This window comes from Gymnogyps californianus, unplaced genomic scaffold, assembly GCF_018139145.2.
Source record: "Gymnogyps californianus isolate 813 unplaced genomic scaffold, ASM1813914v2 HiC_scaffold_215, whole genome shotgun sequence".
Classification (NCBI taxonomy): Eukaryota; Metazoa; Chordata; class Aves; order Accipitriformes; family Cathartidae; genus Gymnogyps; species Gymnogyps californianus.
The window spans coordinates 39,454-57,707 of NW_026114096.1; the positions used below are offsets into that span (position 1 = coordinate 39,454).

The 18,254-nt window shown below is 55.8% G+C and overlaps 4 non-coding genes across 4 annotated transcripts; all 4 read left to right on the forward strand.

Moving 5' to 3' along the window:
* Positions 1 to 1,260: 1,260 nt before the first annotated feature.
* On the forward strand, positions 1,261 to 1,342 carry TRNAS-AGA (transfer RNA serine (anticodon AGA)). The gene has a single exon. It is a non-coding gene; the product is annotated as a tRNA-Ser (tRNA).
* Positions 1,343 to 7,503: 6,161 nt separating this feature from the next.
* Positions 7,504 to 7,577, forward strand: TRNAG-UCC (transfer RNA glycine (anticodon UCC)). The gene has a single exon. It is a non-coding gene; the product is annotated as a tRNA-Gly (tRNA).
* A 1,028-nt stretch (positions 7,578 to 8,605) lies between these two features.
* On the forward strand, positions 8,606 to 8,688 carry TRNAL-CAG (transfer RNA leucine (anticodon CAG)). The gene has a single exon. It is a non-coding gene; the product is annotated as a tRNA-Leu (tRNA).
* Positions 8,689 to 15,632: 6,944 nt separating this feature from the next.
* On the forward strand, positions 15,633 to 15,714 carry TRNAS-AGA (transfer RNA serine (anticodon AGA)). Its single transcript has one exon. It is a non-coding gene; the product is annotated as a tRNA-Ser (tRNA).
* The last annotated feature ends 2,540 nt before the right edge of the window (positions 15,715 to 18,254 follow it).

The window sequence follows — 18,254 nt, forward strand, 5'->3', positions numbered from 1 at the left end:
CGGTTAGGGTGGGCATTTCAGTAGGGCATGATCGAGCACGCGCAATCACGATCCCCCTCTTTCTAACTCCACCTACACTAGCACTGCTGATGACAGAGTGGGAGTCTGTAAATACTGTGCTAACACAACCTCCCCCTCCCACCCCACCATCCAGCTTGGTTTTTGAGTGTCAGCACAGCAAAGAACATTGCCTTATTCTTGAAGCAGCCCTGCAACCAGAGACTTGAGAAGCTTTGTCCCCTTTAGGTAGGGAGTCTACTTGTGAGAGGCTCCTTGCGTTTCCCTTGGCCCACAGGCCATAAGCTGCAAGAGAAATGAGGGTGTCTCAGTTCTCAGTCACCAGGACCATCGTTACATCCAGTTCCGGTAAACTTCAGGGTGTCAGACAGGCACTACCAAATCTACCACGTCCACACTGACTCATTAATTGCCATTTTCCTGCTCCAGAGCCAAAATGGAATCGGAGCTGCTTTCATCTAGTGATGTAAATTATTGCTTTTGTGGATTGTTTAATATTTTTGGTCCATGCTCAAGAATGTCACAATGCTTGCGGTGCTGGGAAAAAGCTCTGGACATACCTATTCCACCAAAACAAGCTCTCTCCAGTCTCCCTCTAAGTCATCCGCACCTCCCGTTTATTCTCCCTTTGCCCCTCCTGACTTTTCCTCAGCCAGGCTCTACCTCGCCCTTGCCATAGATCTCTCCCACTCTCGCAAAACCATTCCCCCTACACACCAACAACCTGCATGGCAGTCATGGTCTTTGTTCAAGGCTTGACACCACCCTACGTCCCCAAGAGGCTGGAGGTGCTGCCGGGAGGTCACCACCTCCCCTGCAGGAGTGTCCTCCCCCTAGTGCTCCCAGCAAGCTTGGAGACCTCCTCAGCTAAATCTGAGAAGCAAAGTGGGGTCTAATATGCCCACCTGACGCTGGTTGTCTCCACACAGCTGCCTTCCCTTCTTCCCTGGAGGCAGCAGAGATGGCAGCTGGGGAGAGAAAGCATCCCCCCGTGGCAGGATATCCCAGATGTGCGGCTGAGGACAAGGCGCTGGAGCTGCAGCTGTAGGCACTGGGAGCTGCAGCTGTAGCCCCTGGGGCTACGCCTCTCAAGGCCTGTGGAAGGCTGTCACCAGGTGCCCGTCATGCTCAGTGCAGGTCCCAAGTGCAGGGCTTCGAGTGGAGCATTGCCCTGAAAGTCCCAGGGAGGCAGGTGTCATTGCAGAGGGCATGTGATCGGCTGGGCAGAGAGGGCTGGAGCAGGTAGTTGTGGCCGAGTGGTGAAGGCGATGGACTAGAAATCCATTGGGGTTTCCCCGCGCAGGTTCGAATCCTGCCAACTACGGGGCGCACTCCCCTTTTGGGCTCCCTGCAATGGACCACACTGTTTGGGCTCCCTGCAGTGGACCATCGCTGCAGCCGTGGGACTCCGCTCCACACAGTACCTGGTGCCCAGGGAGACGGTAAAACCCCCTTGCCTACAGCACTTGTCCCCGCACCCCCCTGCCCCCAAATTCCGGGATGAATGGGAAATCCTGCTCCATTGACAAGGTAGGCAAGTTGGGGAAGAGAACGGACCAGTGCCGAGTCTGAGCCGTGAAAAGAGGTCCACTGTTGTTGGTTCTTGAGCAGAACTTAAGAGCCTGAGCTCACCTGACATCCCAAGCAGAACAACCCCACCAGCTGTCTTCCCTAGTGCCTGAAACTACAGCAGCTCCTCTCCAAAGAGAGCCTGCACAACATGGTCCTCATTGCTAAAGATGAAGGCAAGACACCTCATGGATCTGAGATCTTGCCTGGGGTCCTGGGATATTCTGCCTGACCCAGCCCCAGCCCTTGCACACGTGGACAACCTTTCCCCGGGGGCTTTCCAAATTTAACCGAAGAACGAGATGATAAGGGTGGGTCTCTCCTGGCTCCTCCTCTTCTGGGAAAGACGTGGAAGTGCGAAAGAGGCCATGGGGTGACTGCGGCATCAGGAGACCATCCCCTGCCATCACAGACCCTGATGGGTGGCATGGAAAAGACCCGGAGGCTTCCCAGAGGGCTTCTCTCAGTCGCATACCCAGCTGCTCCCCACAGAGCAGCAGCAGAGGAGGGGCTGCAGGTAGCCTGCCTGGGTGGTTCAGCATCTTAAGGAAAAGGGAAACTTGGAGGGGCACATGCAGAGAGAGCCTGGAGAAGGAGAAGGAGAGAAGAGCCAGTGGCTGGTGCATGGTCCGTTCCCCGCAGCCATGCCACTGAGGGTGGCGGAAGCAGTGCAAGCAAAAGAGAAGCTGAAGGAGGTTGGCAGCACGGATGAAGAAGGAAAGGGGCAGTGGAAGGGGGACCTGGAGCTGAGCCAGGGACCTCTTGATCTGCAGTCAAATGCTCTCCTCTGAGCAATAGCCCCTGCAGCAGGCAGGCTGCGGCCGCACTCTCCGTGCTCACATCTGCTCCCCCATCCCAGCCCTCTCCATCCCGCTTTTGCTTTTGTCTCCTCTGCTTGCTTGCTGTGTGCTCTGGCGTGTGGATGGGACAGGGAACCAGCAAACACAAGCCCAAAACATGCAGGCCTCAGCACTGCCACCTCGTCCCTCAGCCTCACCAAGAGGTTTCTACTAGCTCAGCCTGCCCAGAGCCTTCCTGGGACACATCCAGCAGCATTTAAGACTGGCCACCACCCAGTCCGGATGGGCCAGCCCTGCCCTGGGCGACTGGGAACCACCTCCACCCCAGCAGCGTTGGGCAGGACAGGAATGGCACCAGGCACGGAGAGGAGGGGTTTCTCTGGCTCTTTGGCACCCTGCAAGGTGGCGGGGCAGCCCTCGGCTGTTGGCGAGCAGCAAGGGCAGGGCTGCGCCGGAGGGAAGACAAGCCAGGAGCTGGGGGGAGCGCAGCACAGCACGGGCAGGGCAAGGCCCTCGCAGCTGGTGTGAAAGGCAAGGCAGTAACTGCTGTACGACTTGCTTAGAGGAAGGAACACTGCCTAGACTAAGAGCTTTTACCTCAGGGTCAATGTGACCTGAAGACCCAACCTAAACCGTCTCTCACTGGCTGAGAACACCCCATACAGACAATAAAACAATAGGAGATTTGTCTTTCAAAAAAACTCCAGGTATATAACCAGGGCGAGAAAAGCAATCGACCTGAATCTAGTATAAAACCCCTCCGCCTGCACGGGACATTGGTCTAGAACCAGGAAGATTAACAGCCCACTGACCATACGTCCACACCACCTGCCCGGGAGAAGCACCTAGTGCTTACGCGAGCAATAGTAACTGATTAGCCCACCCCTTAACAGGAGTAATTTGACTGGTCAACACAACTGCATTGTAAACATCTAGAAACCCTGCTTTCCTCTATATCGGGGTCCTCCATGTGCTAGGCTGGGGCACCGCTATGTGCACAGCTAAAATTAGGGATTTAGGGATTCCCTTGGTAATTCTATGCTAAACGTCCTTGTCTCCCTCCTTGGCCAGCAAAGAACTGACTTTTACACTGGGTACAGTCCCGCACCCCGTGCGAGCTGGATTTCTGGGCAGGGTTGCAGCCCTCCTGAGCTCGCTGGAGAGCCACTCCTCTCCGCCCTGCCAAGCAACAAGGCTGCCCCTCGCTCCGGGGTTTCCTTCAGTGCCTGCAGAGCCAGCTTGGGTGGTGAAAGAGAAAGTCCCCAGCCAGGTTATGGGCAGGAGCTGTGGGGAGAAGGCAAGGCAAGGCCCTTGAGCTACCCTCCTGTCGTGGTTTTTAGATACAAGATACAGTTTTAGATACAAGAACTAGATACAAATACAAATAATACAAATCAAGTGATGCACACCGATGCCAGTTAGTGCCCGAGCAGCGATCCGCCCCCCCAGCCAGCTCCCCCCAGTTTATATACTGGGCATGACGTCATATGGTATGGAATATCCCTCTGGCTAGTTTGGGCCAGCTCTCCTGGCTGTGTCCCCTCCCAACTTCTTGTGCCCCTCCAGCCTTCTTGCAGGCTGGGCATGAGAAGCTGAACTATCCTTGACTGAGTATAAAGACTACTTAGCAACAACTAAAACCATCAGGGTGTTATGAAGATAATTTTCCCACTAAATGCAAAGCATGCACGGTCCCAGCTACTAGGAAGCAAATTAAGTCTCTGCATGCCAGCCAAAACCAGGACAGCAGCCCAGGCCCAAAGGAGGTGAAGTTTCCAGGGAGACAATTTTGCTGCGCGGGGTGAGGGCACAGGATAGACAAAGGGAAGGAGGCATGAGCGCTGCAGTGCCAGGGAGCATGAGGCCGGGCTGTGGGAGGTCCCAGCTGAGGCGCCAGGGGGAGCAGAGTGGCGCAGCGGAAGCGTGCTGGCCCATAACCCAGAGGTCGATGGATCGAAACCATCCTCTGCTAATTGCTTTTTCCTCCTGCTGCCTCTCCCAGCAACTTTTCACCTGCACTGCTCTGGCTCTCTGCGCGGCCATGCCCATGGCCCTCCCGCTCCCTCAGCCCCTTCTCTCTGCCACCGCCGCCTTCTTTCTCCTTTGCCTTCTTACGAGCCAGCACTCCCAAAGGGACCCTCACCAAGGCAGACCCGTGGGTCTGCAGCGGCAGCCAGACCTCCCCCCACAAGGAACTGGGGTCCTGGGGACACCAGTGTTTCTCCCTTCCCGTCAGGCAGCTCAATCCCAACTTCCCAGACGCAAGCGGGCACTCCAGGAATCTGCAGGTGGGGAGGAGGACAAGGCTGGTGCTACTCTGGCAAACACCTGTCCAATCAACTTGACCATCTCGGGGTTTTCTCCATCCTAGTCTCTTTGCTGCCGTGCCCACGCGCAGGTCCAGCCAGGAGCAGGGCCGAGCAGGTATTCCCAATGGGCACTGTATTGGCTCTATGTGGCTAGGTGTTGGCAGCGGAGGGGAGAGGGGGTGCTGCAGGGTGGCCTCTGTGAGCAGAGGCAAGGGCTGCCCTGCCGCTGCACACAGCTGATTCCAGCTGCCTCCACAACACTGAGCCACTTGCGCAGCTTTTCCTGACAGGCCTGAAGCCTGTGGAAGAGCCCACGCTGAAAACGATTTTCCTGTTCAGGTCTGCAGCACGGGGAGAACCCATGCCGGAGCCGTCTGCAGTGAAGGACTGTAGCTGAGCCTGGTAAAAGTGAGAGGAATGGCGGTGTTTTGTTTGTCTTTCATTCCTCACTACCCAAAACCGCACACGGCCTGATCCTTTTTCTTCCCCTCTGGCTGCTCTGGACTAGAATGCAGTGCTGGACACCCCCCCTCTCTCACTCCCACAAGCATGTCCACTGAACAGCAGGACCCTGAACCCTGGGCCTGACCGTAGGTCTGTGCAGAGGGCATGCGTGGAGCCTGGCCCGGTTTGTCTGGTGTCCCAGGGATCGAGGGCAGGCAGACCAGCCTGCTGTTGTGCAGGTCCTCCTTTGTGCCTTTTGGGAAGATTAGGAGCGACACTGACTTGCTTCCAGGCCTCAGGAACCTCTCCCAATTGCCGTGACCTTTCAAAGACAATGGAGAGCAGCCTCTTGCAGAAGTTCTCCTTGTCTGAGTGCTTCACGAGCTGGCAGCAGGAAGATGGCATGGGTATCTGCAGGTGAGCTCCCTTCTACTTTTGTACCTGATGGGCCAGAAGCCAGAAGATCGCTTGGATGTTGACCGTGAGGTCGCCTCTGGCTCTGCAGGTGATGGGCCATGCACAGGAATATTGCTTGCGCTAGGTGCTTGTGTTCATTCCATAGTGGATACCACTGCCTGGTGTATCTTTTTATATCTGAACGCTTCTTGTTCCAAAGGAAGGGGACAGCCCATCAGGGGGAGACCTGAGAACATGCGGGCGCGACAGTGTCAAAAATGGCCGTCCAGCCAATCACAAAGCAATATGAGAAACCCATGGGAAATGACGCTGTCAAGAGTTGCCTCTTTGCTGTATTTAGTGAGTGGGGCTTCCTCTTCAGATGTGCTTCTGGGTACACAGGTAGGGTTGGCTGGTCCTCACAGCCAATCACAGGTCTGCCTGAGAGCAGGTGGGTATGACGGGGTGAAGAGATGGCTGTCAGCCAATCACAGAAGCAGTAGGAAAACATGTTGGTTATGGTGTCTAATAAGAAAATGGCAGCTGAAAGAAAGTGGTGCCCCCCGTGTATGTAGAGGAAGGTACGTCCTGGTCAGCTGTACTTCATCATTCATCAGTGCTGGCATGGGGATTGACCAAAGCAATCAATCCACCAGCAAAACCAGGAGCAGCACAAGGCAGATTTTAGCCCAGGAACAGGTAATGCCTAGAGTCCTGCAAAACAAATTGCTTACAGGCATGCAGCACGGAATGTGGCAGATGCTCATATCTGACCAAGTGGATCAAGAAACTTGTGCTAGAAATAATCCACTTGGCCTATTTGCACATTACGTAGATAGAGAATTGTTACCCTAGCATTGCCTGCTTTCCGCTCACTGATTGCTGAGCTAATCCTAGACAAGTGTACAAGATAGGACATATCCAGTGACTCAGAAGAAACCCAGGCTGGCTGCTGTGCCTTTTTAATTCAACCAAAGGGTGCATCGTGCAACCACATGTTAGCCTGGGACAGCGTGAATGTGGCTCCGACTGGGGCAGACTCCGCCTGAGTTACCTCAGTGTTATGCCCTACGGTATTCCCAAGGGGCACTGTGTTGGCTACATCTGGCAAGGTTTTGGTAGTGGAGGGTTAGGGGGTGCTGCAGGGTGCCTCTGTGAGAAGAGATAAGGGGCTGCCCTGTGCCAGACCACAGCCAGTTCCACCGCACGACACAGCTGAGCCGTCATCAAAGTTTGTGGCCCTCTGTGAAAACATATTCCAGAAAGGGCAGAAAACGCCAGGCAGAGCGAGGCGGAAGGAACAAAAAGAGCGGGAAAGGGCAGAGGGAAGATGCATCCCGCTTGGGCAGGTAACGGAGTGTGGTGTGAAGGAGTAAAGTTGAGCCTGGGAGAGGGAGAGGAAAGGCGGTGTTTTATGTTTGTCTTTTTGTTTGTCACTGTGTGAATGCGCTTTAATTGGCAAAAAATGAATTCTGCCCAAGTCAAGCCTGACTTGCCCGCAACAGTGTTTGCTAAGGCATGTCCTTGTGTTTATCTTGACCCATGCGATTTGTCATCCTGTTTTCAGTGCTCGCATCCCCCTGAGGGTGGGGAAAGTAGTGAGCAGCTGGGTGGGTGTTTGTCTTGCTTAAAGCACGAGAGGTACATCCAGAGAAAGGCCCATCGCGTTGCATAGTACATGCCCAGCGGGCAGCTGTATGAAGGCAGATGGGGAGCATCAGCATTGCCATCAGGCAGCAGGTGAGTTCCCTAGCCAACACGTCAGACAGAGAGAAGCCCAGAGTCATCCGATGGGCTTGAGGCCGTGTGTGTGCAGGGGGCTGGAAGGAGGCCATCCGGGCTGTGAAGTGGAGAGAGTGGAGTTTGTGAGCTGGAAGAGCAGGAGGCAGGGGAGTCTGGGAAGTGGAGGGGCAGGAGGGAGGCGAGGGCTGCGGGTGGAGGAGCAGGAGGCAGGAGTGGGTCGAGGAGCGTTGGTGGTATATAGTGGTGAGCATAGCTGCCTTCCAAGCAGTTGACCCGGGTTCGATTCCTGGCCAACGCAGACCAAGGTTCTTTTACTCAGCCTGGCTCCAGAGGGCCTTGCCTCTCCTCTTCCAAACCAACCCAGCTTCCAGTCGAGGCCCTCCCCTTGACTCCCCCTCCAGCCTTGCCTCATGGCCAGGCCTCTGGGCACCTCCTAGGCCAGCAGACACAGGCCTGGCTCTTAGCAAGGCCCGCCTTGGCAAAAGCAGACTGCAGGGCTGCTTTGGACCCTTCAGAGATTCTCAGGGAGTGCTGTAAGCACTGGAGCAAGGTGCCCAGAGAACTTTGGGATTCTCCATGCCTGGGTATCACCCTCACGTTTCAGTGGGGCTCAGGCACTGAGCCGCCTGCTCTAGCTTTGGGGCTAGCCCTGCTTTTGAGCAGGCATTTGGACTAGTGCCCTCCTGAGATGCCTTGCAGTCTAGTTCCTTCCACGAAGCAACAAATCCCAGAGAGAGCTGTGACCATCCTTCCTCTGCACCATGGGCGGCAAGCGGGCCTCTTCCCCACAGGAACTGGAGCTCAGTCATTGCTCAGCACTTGGCGCATCTCGTGTCCTTTCGCCTTGACTCTCCAGCCCCTTTCCCACACACTGACTCCTTGAGACCACCCCAGCATTCCCCCAGGGGTTGGTGTGGCAGAGCCCTCCTTGCCCACGGAGGGCAGGGAAGAAGGAAGCACCCTTGTTGCCCCAGGAACCGTCCATGAGAAAGGCAGGCGTGTGCCTGGAGCCCCTTGACAGGATGTTGGCGTGCGCAGAGCCGTAATTTGCTGACGGTTCCTTTGCTTGGTCCTGTGAAGGATTGCCTTGGCCTTTGGGAGACGCGTCGGAAGCGTGCTGCCCCTGTGCTGGCTACTCGTGTTCCGTGTGGTCTGAAGCGCGTGTAGGAGCTGCGGTCGCCTGTCAGCAGCCCGTGGTGGGAGCAGGGCAAGGGTGCTGCCAGGAGCCAGCTCCCCCTGCAGCAGTGCCAGGAGGAGGCTGCCTGAGGTGGGCTGGCTCTGGCCAGCTGCAGGGGGAGGAGTGGCGGCAGCAGCAAGCAGCAGTGGGTCAGGATGGCCGAGCGGTCTAAGGCGCTGCATTCAGGTTGCAGTCTCCCTGGGAGGCGTGGGTTCGACTCCCACTCCTGACAGGCTCTTCTCTCTCTTGGCCTCCTTCCCTCTCCTCACTGCAGGCTTCTTGCTCCTCTGGGGGCTCTGCTCAGCTCTTGCTGCAGTCCCAGCTCCTGCAGAAGGAGAAAGGGCCATACCCATGCTGCCCCACCAGTACCAGCTTGGGTAGGCCTACAACAGAAACAGGGAGGGAGAGCCAGCCCTGGGGAATTCCACTTGGCCGCTCCCCCTGCAAAACTCGCATTCTGCATGCCTCTCCCCGCATTTCAGTGCGCATCTCTGGACATTCTTCAAACATTCGCTCACACAATCCTCTCTCCCTGCAACAACCCTTCTGCTGGAAGGCATTTCAGGGAGTCAGAGAGGGCATCCTCCTGCTTCAAGCAGGCTCACACCACCTGATCAGTGCTTTCTCCTTTCGGGTCATACAATACCTTGAGGACAGACATTTCACAGCCTCTTGGCACCCCGGCTCCCATGCTTAGGCACCCTCAGGGTGATCATTTGGGTTCGTGTAACCAGTCACAAACTGCCTCTTCAATTTCTGACCACGGCGCTCATCCTCCAGCCGTTGCAGTAGCCTCCTTGCAGGCGCTGGAGGGAGGCTCCGATTCGATCCCTGCTAAGCATTTTCTTCTACCAGCTAAGCGAGCCTTGCGTCCTCAGCCTCTCCTCCCAAGGCCAGAGCACCCGGCCCCTGACTATCCTAGGATCCTCCGCTGAACTTGCTCCACTTTATCACCACCTTTCCTTGGTTCCCCAGATAGTCCTTCTTCCCCTTCTTTGGTGACGGGGCAACTTTTCCCTCTCCTTAGTCAGCAGGGAGCTCCTCTGCCCTCTGCTCCCGAAGCTGGAGAGCCCCTCAGATGCGTCCTTCCCTCTTTCAGGTCCAATGGCACATTCTGTAGGTGCCAATCCAGGATGTGGCGTTGACAGCAGGATTTCAACCCCAAAAGTTTCGCGGAACTGGCAGTTCCTCACCAGCAAACATGGACAGCACCAGTGGGAAGAGGGGCAGGTGGGCGTAGAGGCCGACCAGGAAGAGGCCAACAGGGATGTGGCGGGCTCTGGGGCATTTCTCTCCAACGCTGCTGACAGGAGAGAGACATCCTCACTCACGCAATGCCACCACAGGTTGCATGAGCACTGGTGGCATTTTTCAGAAGGACCGCAGTCAGGAAGTACGAGCCACACAAGAGGTCTTCCTGTGCACACAGGAAGAGGAAGAGGGGACATGCACAAGGTGGTATCAGAGCATGCCGGAGCACGTCGTAATTGAGGGAGATGCTGAAGGAGCTGCGTCGGGTCCTCCTGCGAGCTCTTCCCTCTGCTGAACGTCCTCCCCTGCCCTCTCTCTTGGTTGCCTCGTTCAGCAAGGTCAGGAGCTTGGCTAGGACTGCAACCAAGGGTAAGGATATCTGCTTAACTTACCCAGGCAGACTGGCAGGCTGTCCAACACGGGGGGGAAGGGAGGGCAGCAGCAGAGACCGCAAGTGCAAGCATCGAACCACCGATCGCTGGGCCATGAATGTAGTCTGTGAGGTGCAATGTTGAAGGGGTTAAGCTGGAAACTTCATAACCAGGTCTAATTAGGCGAGAAGAAGATTCTCACAGGTTACCAGCCTGGGTCTTGTACGAGAGGGCATGCCAGGCTTGCGCAAAGAGCTCTGGCACTCCCTTGAAAGATCCTGTGAGTAGAGAGTGCCCAGTGGCCCTGGAGGAAGGCTGCACTTGGTGGTGGCCAGGGAGATGGAGAGACTGCCAGGCTCAGCCAGGAGCATATGGCTCAGCGAGGGTGGCCAGAGGGGAAAGACAGGGTCTGTCCAGGTGGTCCCATGGTGTAATGGTGAGCAGTCTGGACTCTGAATCCAGTGATCTGCGTTCACAGCTTAGTGGGACCTCCGAGTTTTGGCTCCCTCAGGGCTTTCCTCAGCATGCTTACACTTTATCCCTTGCCTTGCTGTTGGGTCAATTGTTTAATGCACTCTGATCTTCCTTCCTTTCCTGTGCTCCCAGCCCTGGGACTGACATCAGTGCCCTTTCTCCTGCCCTGTGCCACCATAGCTCTGCAGCTTTCCTGAGTGCTGGCCCCTGTCCCCTCCCTTGTTCTTGACTGCTCCTGGATGAGGGCATCCAGCAGTGGCTCAACACCTGAGGTGGAGATCATGCAGTCCACGCCCGGCTCAAAGCAGGGTCAAGTAGAGGACCTTTTTCATGGCCTTGCCTGGTTGGATGTTGGACATCTCCAAAGACGGAGAATCTACAACCTCCGTGGGCAACCGTTTCCCATCTTTGACCACCACTCTGTGTGGCATTAGTTGTATTTCCACCCCTGTCCATTGCTTCTTGTTCCATCCATTTCTCTGAGGCTTTTCTGTCTTTCTCTTGCCTGCTTGCTTGTTTTTGGTGCTCTGGTCTCAGTTCAGGGAGCTCCACCCACAACTTGCAGTGCCCCATGCATGGGGACAGGCTCACTGTCATGGGAGAGAGCAGGTTGCCCTCTTCCTTTGTCCTGGGTTCGGCTGGGAGAGAGTTAACTTTCACAAGAAGCCGAGCATGGGGTTTCCGGGTGGTGAGCAGTTGCATTGTGCATCACTCGCTTTATATATTCTTCTGTTACTATTATTGTTATTTCTTCTCTCCTTGTGTTGTCCTATTAAACTGTCCTTATCTCAACTGACAAGGTTTTACCTTTTCTTCCGATTCTCCTCCGCATCCCACCAGGGCAGGGAGGAGTGAGCGAGCGGCCGCGTGGTGCTCAGTTGCCAGCTGGGCTGAAACCATGACAGCCTTGCAGAGGGCTTGGCCAACTGAGGGGGGAGGAGAACAAAGCACCACGAGTCGCCAGCTATGCTGCACAAGGTCTTTAATGAGAAGGAGGAAATGCAGTGGCACAGAAGAGAGACCAAGAAACACGCCTGCAGGGTTCAGGGAGGCACAGAGAATGGCCCATTTCCCAAGGACAAGCTCCACACAAAGCGCTTGCCTTTTCCCATTCTGCTCTACCTGGTGACAATCCCAGCCCAGCAAGAGCAGTCCCTAACTCCGGCACCCTCCCCCCGTCGGCAGGAGGTTCAGCAAAGCAGAAGAGAACGAGTGTTGTCTCAAGGAGCTCAGAGCAAAGCAAAGCCAGAGGAGGCACGGCGAGGCCTGCCGTGCAGCGAGGAGCAGCGGGCACAGGTCCCTCCTGCCAGGTGGGATGAGGACACGCAGCCCGCCTGCAAGCCCTGGCCATGCTCCTGATGCAGAGTTCCCATCTTCCTTCCCGCTACGAAGGGGATGACCCGCCAGCTTCAGCAGTTCAGACTGCAGCGGGTGGGAGGCAGACACAGCCCTGACCCCCCCAGACCAAGGGAGCCCCCAGAAGAGATGGGAACCCCCCCGGCGCTGAGGGAGCTCCCAACAGCAGCTGACAGAGAGGATCCCACGGCTGTGCTCTGAGGGAAAGAGGTGAGGATGGGGCCCGGCAGGGTCACCACCACCGCGGAGGCCTGGATGGCCACCGTTGAGTCAGCGCAGCGGGCGACACAGGGCTCACTGCAGCTGCTGGCAAGTGGGGTTGGGCCAGAGGCGCCGCAGGGCGTTGGGAGACAGGGTCTGAAGCAAGACATCTCTCGGTGAGGGAGGCAAAGCTGAAACACAGAGCAGGCAGGGAGCACGAGCCTCAGTATCAGTCTGTCTTTCTTTTCCTCAGCTCTCTCTGTGGACACACTTTGTTTTAAAAACACCTGGTGCGCCTACAGTTCCCACGGCCCTCATCGTGCCCTCCGAATTGCACGGCACAGGACGGCTGAACCGCTTTCAGGATAGGACCCAGCACAGTGGGTTTAAAGCACCCGTGGCAAGACTGGTCATACCCCATCTCCTGAACAAACATTGCTGTCATAAAGATGGCACTGGAGGCACTTGGCCATTTCGTTAGAGACCATCTGCTAAAGGCAGACATTCTGGTGGGCAGACGTCCCTGCAGCTCAGCCCCATTGATCCCCTTCTGCTTTAAAGAAACCCCCTCTTCCCAGCCCTCCCCAGCCACCTCCGCCAAAAGGGACAGAGGTGACAGCCCTTAAACAGTTCTGTTGCAGGGCCAAGCTGAGGCAGCCCAAGTATCAACCTGAGGAGCCACCATGACAGCAGCTCAGCCCACAGGGAGAGATGGAGCGGACTCAGGCTTACCTCGTTCCTCGAGGAAAGGGAGGCAAGAGAGGAGGATGCAGAGCCCGGAGCAGCGCAGGTTTTATGCTGTGTCCCAGATCCCCGCGGGGCCACAAACATTACTTGCTCATGAAGCATCTAAACACCTAGCAGCTGCCGCTTGCCAAGGCCTCGCTGGTGATTAAGCCCTTGCCTCTTTCATCTGAAATGTTGTGCTCCTGCTTCATACCACCAAACATCAAAACGATTCGTCTGTGTCCCAGCTTCAGAAGGCCAATCAGCTCGGAGGTCTCAGGCTAGTGTACAAGGAGATTTCAGTGCGTTTTCCTAATACGGATTGCCTTTGTCACTTGGCCTTCTTCATGGTGAGCACGGCCACCAGTCACGGTCAAATTCAGCTATGAGGGACACCTCAAGTCAGCTCTCAAGTGCTTTCAGTGCAGACACTCAGGCTAACCCTGAGAAACATTTCTCCCACCGGGTCATCGTAGACACACAGGAGACTCTGAGTAAGTTCAAGCAGAACGTCAAGACCGCACAGTCCCATATGGGAGAAGAGAAATCAGCAGGACAAGGCCCAGAGCCTGCTGAGGTACCTGGGAAGTCTGGTCTGCTCGGAGCAGGGGACAGGAGCAGAAGACCTCCAGAGGTCCATTCCAAACTTCATTATTCTGGGTTACCCTGAGTCACACAAGCCCTTGAGCAACCACCAAAAGGCAATGCCTTGGAAGACAGCAAATGCAGGAGATTGCATAGAAGCCCCCGTAGATTCAGGATGGTGCTAAAATGTGTGGAAATGCCCTTGACGCAAGCAGAACTTTGGGGCTGTGAGCTCTGGTATCCCTGGCACGCCTGAGGCAGGCGTGTCCACTGAAGTCCATAGCAGGGTGACTCATGTTTGCCTGGAGTTCAGGGTTTTTCCCAACTCTTCCACCTCACGATGACTCCCAGGTGCTCCGGGAGACTGATCCGATGTCCCTTTGAAATCTGAAATGCATGGAATGGGTCACCTCATCCCTGACCCAGGAAAAAGAGCCATGAGCTTTTGGCTCCCTGCCCTGAGCCTCTCCTCAGAAGCAGGCCATCCAGGCCTTTGGCCTCTGGGATGACCTTACGGAGCAAAAGAGGTCAATTTGGGTGTGGGTCTCTTTCAGGGAAGGACGCGGGCATCTCTTTGATCACCCTCCTACGCATTGATTTCCTTGTTTCCAACAGATTCTCCACTTCCCAAGCTGAGCCCAGACCCCTGGTTGGACGATGCGTGAGGGCCTGGTCAAGTCATCAAGGGACACGGCTATGGAGATCCGAGGGAGAGATCGCTTTGGAGAGACTTGCCTGACCCTCTGGTCACAGTTCATTGTGAAAGTTAATACAGGCCGTTTGAATTAACTTTTCAGTCCTCTCAGCTGTTGTTCACAAAATCATACAAAAAACATTCATGGCACTTCTCTCTTTCCTTGGTCTTGCGGGAATAAACTCCAGGGGATGGGTATGGCGTGGAAAGGAGAAAAGCACTTCTTTTCATGGCTGGACGGAGGCAATGTGACTGCAAGATGCGGTTAGGGTGGGCATTTCAGTAGGGCATGATCGAGCATGCGCAATCACGATCCCCCTCTTTCTAACTCCACCTACACTAGCACTGCTGATGACAGAGTGGGAGTCTGTAAATACTGTGCTAACACAACCTCCCCCTCCCACCCCACCATCCAGCTTGGTTTTTGAGTGTCAGCACAGCAAAGAACATTGCCTTATTCTTGAAGCAGCCCTGCAACCAGAGACTTGAGAAGCTTTGTCCCCTTTAGGTAGGGAGTCTACTTGTGAGAGGCTCCTTGCGTTTCCCTTGGCCCACAGGCCATAAGCTGCAAGAGAAATGAGGGTGTCTCAGTTCTCAGTCACCAGGACCATCGTTACATCCAGTTCCGGTAAACTTCAGGGTGTCAGACAGGCACTACCAAATCTACCACGTCCACACTGACTCATTAATGCCATTTTCCTGCTCCAGAGCCAAAATGGAATCGGAGCTGCTTTCATCTAGTGATGTAAATTATTGCTTTTGTGGATTGTTTAATATTTTGGTCCATGCTCAAGAATGTCACAATGCTTGCGGTGCTGGGAAAAAGCTCTGGACATACCTATTCCACCAAAACAAGCTCTCTCCAGTCTCCCTCTAAGTCATCCGCACCTCCCGTTTATTCTCCCTTTGCCCCTCCTGACTTTTCCTCAGCCAGGCTCTACCTCGCCCTTGCCATAGATCTCTCCCACTCTCGCAAACCATTCCCCCTACACACCAACAACCTGCATGGCAGTCATGGTCTTTGTTCAAGGCTTGACACCACCCTACGTCCCCAAGAGGCTGGAGGTGCTGCCGGGAGGTCACCACCTCCCCTGCAGGAGTGTCCTCCCCTAGTGCTCCCAGCAAGCTTGGAGACCTCCTCAGCTAAATCTGAGAAGCAAAGTGGGGTCTAATATGCCCACCTGACCTGGTTGTCTCCACACAGCTGCCTTCCCTTCTTCCCTGGAGGCAGCAGAGATGGCAGCTGGGGAGAGAAAGCATCCCCCCGTGGCAGGATATCCCAGATGTGCGGCTGAGGACAAGGCGCTGGGAGCTGCAGCTGTAGGCACTGGGAGCTGCAGCTGTAGCCCCTGGGGCTACGCCTCTCAAGGCCTGTGGAAGGCTGTCACCAGGTGCCCGTCATGCTCAGTGCAGGTCCCAAGTGCAGGGCTTCGAGTGGAGCATTGCCCTGAAAGTCCCAGGGAGGCAGGTGTCATTGCAGAGGGCATGTGATCGGCTGGGCAGAGAGGGCTGGAGCAGGTAGTTGTGGCCGAGTGGTGAAGGCGATGGACTAGAAATCCATTGGGGTTTCCCCGCGCAGGTTCGAATCCTGCCAACTACGGGGCGCACTCCCCTTTTGGGCTCCCTGCAATGGACCACACTGTTTGGGCTCCCTGCAGTGGACCACGCTGCAGCCGTGGGACTCCGCTCCACACAGTACCTGGTGCCCAGGGAGACGGTAAAACCCCCTTGCCTACAGCACTTGTCCCCGCACCCCCCTGCCCCCAAATTCCGGGATGAATGGGAAATCCTGCTCCCATTGACAAGGTAGGCAAGTTGGGGGAAGAGAACGGACCAGTGCCGAGTCTGAGCCGTGAAAAGAGGTCCACTGTTGTTGGTTCTTGAGCAGAACTTAAGAGCCTGAGCTCACCTGACATCCCAAGCAGAACAACCCCACCAGCTGTCTTCCCTATGCCTGAAACTACAGCAGCTCCTCTCCAAAGAGAGCCTGCACAACATGGTCCTCATTGCTAAAGATGAAGGCAAGACACCTCATGGATCTGAGATCTTGCCTGGGGTCCTGGGGATATTCTGCCTGACCCAGCCCCAGCCCTTGCACACGTGGACAACCTTTCCCCGGGGCTTTCCAAATTTAACCGAAGAACGAGATGATAAGGGGTGGGTCTCTCCTGGCTCCTCCTCTTCTGGGAAAGACGTGGAAGTGCGAAAGAGGCCATGGTGGTGACTGCGGCATCAGGAGACCATCCCCTGCCATCACAGACCCTGATGGGTGGCATGGAAAAGACCTGGAGGCTTCCCAGAGGACTTCTCTCAGTCGCATACCCAGCTGCTCCCCACAGAGCAGCAGCAGAGGAGGGGCTGCAGGTAGCCTGCCTGGGTGGTTCAGCATCTTAAGGAAAAGGGAAACTTGGAGGGGCACATGCAGAGAGAGCCTGGAGAAGGAGAAGGAGAGAAGAGCCAGTGGCTGGTGCATGGTCCGTTCCCCGCAGCCATGCCACTGAGGGTGGCGGAAGCAGTGCAAGCAAAAGAGAAGCTGAAGGAGGTTGGCAGCACGGATGAAGAAGGAAAGGGGCAGTGGAAGGGGGACCCGGAGCTGAGCCAGGGACCTCTTGATCTGCAGTCAAATGCTCTCCTCTGAGCAATAGCCCCTGCAGCAGGCAGGCTGCGGCCGCACTCTCCGTGCTCACATCTGCTCCCCCATCCCAGCCCTCTCCATCCCGCTTTTGCTTTTGTCTCCTCTGCTTGCTTGCTGTGTGCTCTGGCGTGTGGATGGGACAGGGAACCAGCAAACACAAGCCCAAACATGCAGGCCTCAGCACTGCCACCTCGTCCCTCAGCCTCACCAAGAGGTTCTACTAGCTCAGCCTGCCCAGAGCCTTCCTGGGACACATCCAGCAGCATTTAAGACTGGCCACCACCCAGTCCGGATGGGCCAGCCCTGCCCTGGGGCGACTGGGAACCACCTCCACCCCCAGCAGCGTTGGGCAGGACAGGAATGGCACCAGGCACGGAGAGGAGGGGTTTCTCTGGCTCTTTGGCACCCTGCAAGGTGGCGGGGCAGCCCTCGGCTGTTGGCGAGCAGCAAGGCAGGGCTGCGCCGGGAGGGAAGACAAGCCAGGAGCTGGGGGGAGCGCAGCACAGCACGGGCAGGGCAAGGCCCTCGCAGCTGGTGTGAAAGGCAAGGCAGTAACTGCTGTACGACTTGCTTAGAGGAAGGAACACTGCCTAGGACTAAGAGCTTTTACCTCAGGGTCAATGTGACCTGAAGACCCAACCTAAACCGTCTCTCACTGGCTGAGAACACCCCATACAGACAATAAAACAATAGGAGATTTGTCTTTCAAAAAAACTCCAGGTATATAACCAGGGCGAGAAAAGCAATCGACCTGAATCTAGTATAAAACCCCTCCGCCTGCACGGGACATTGGTCTAGAACCAGGAAGATTAACAGCCCACTGACCATACGTCCACACCACCTGCCCGGGAGAAGCACCTAGTGCTTACGCGAGCAATAGTAACTGATTAGCCCACCCCTTAACAGGAGTAATTTGACTGGTCAACACAACTGCATTGTAAACATCTAGAAACCCTGCTTTCCTCTATATCGGGGTCCTCCATGTGCTAGGCTGGGGCACCGCTATGTGCACAGCTAAAATTAGGGATTTAGGGATTCCCTTGGTAATTCTATGCTAAACGTCCTTGTCTCCCTCCTTGGCCAGCAAAGAACTGACTTTTACACTGGGTACAGTCCCGCACCCCGTGCGAGCTGGATTTCTGGGCAGGGTTGCAGCCCTCCTGAGCTCGCTGGAGAGCCACTCCTCTCCGCCCTGCCAAGCAACAAGGCTGCCCCCTGGCTCCGGGGTTTCCTTCAGTGCCTGCAGAGCCAGCTTGGGTGGTGAAAGAGAAAGTCCCCAGCCAGGGTTATGGGCAGGAGCTGTGGGGAGAAGGGCAAGGCAAGGCCCTTGAGCTACCCTCCTGTCGTGGGTTTTTAGATACAAGATACAGTTTTAGATACAAGAACTAGATACAAATACAAATAATACAAATCAAGTGATGCACACCGATGCCCAGTTAGTGCCCGAGCAGCGATCCGCCCCCCCAGCCAGCTCCCCCCAGTTATATACTGGGCATGACGTCATA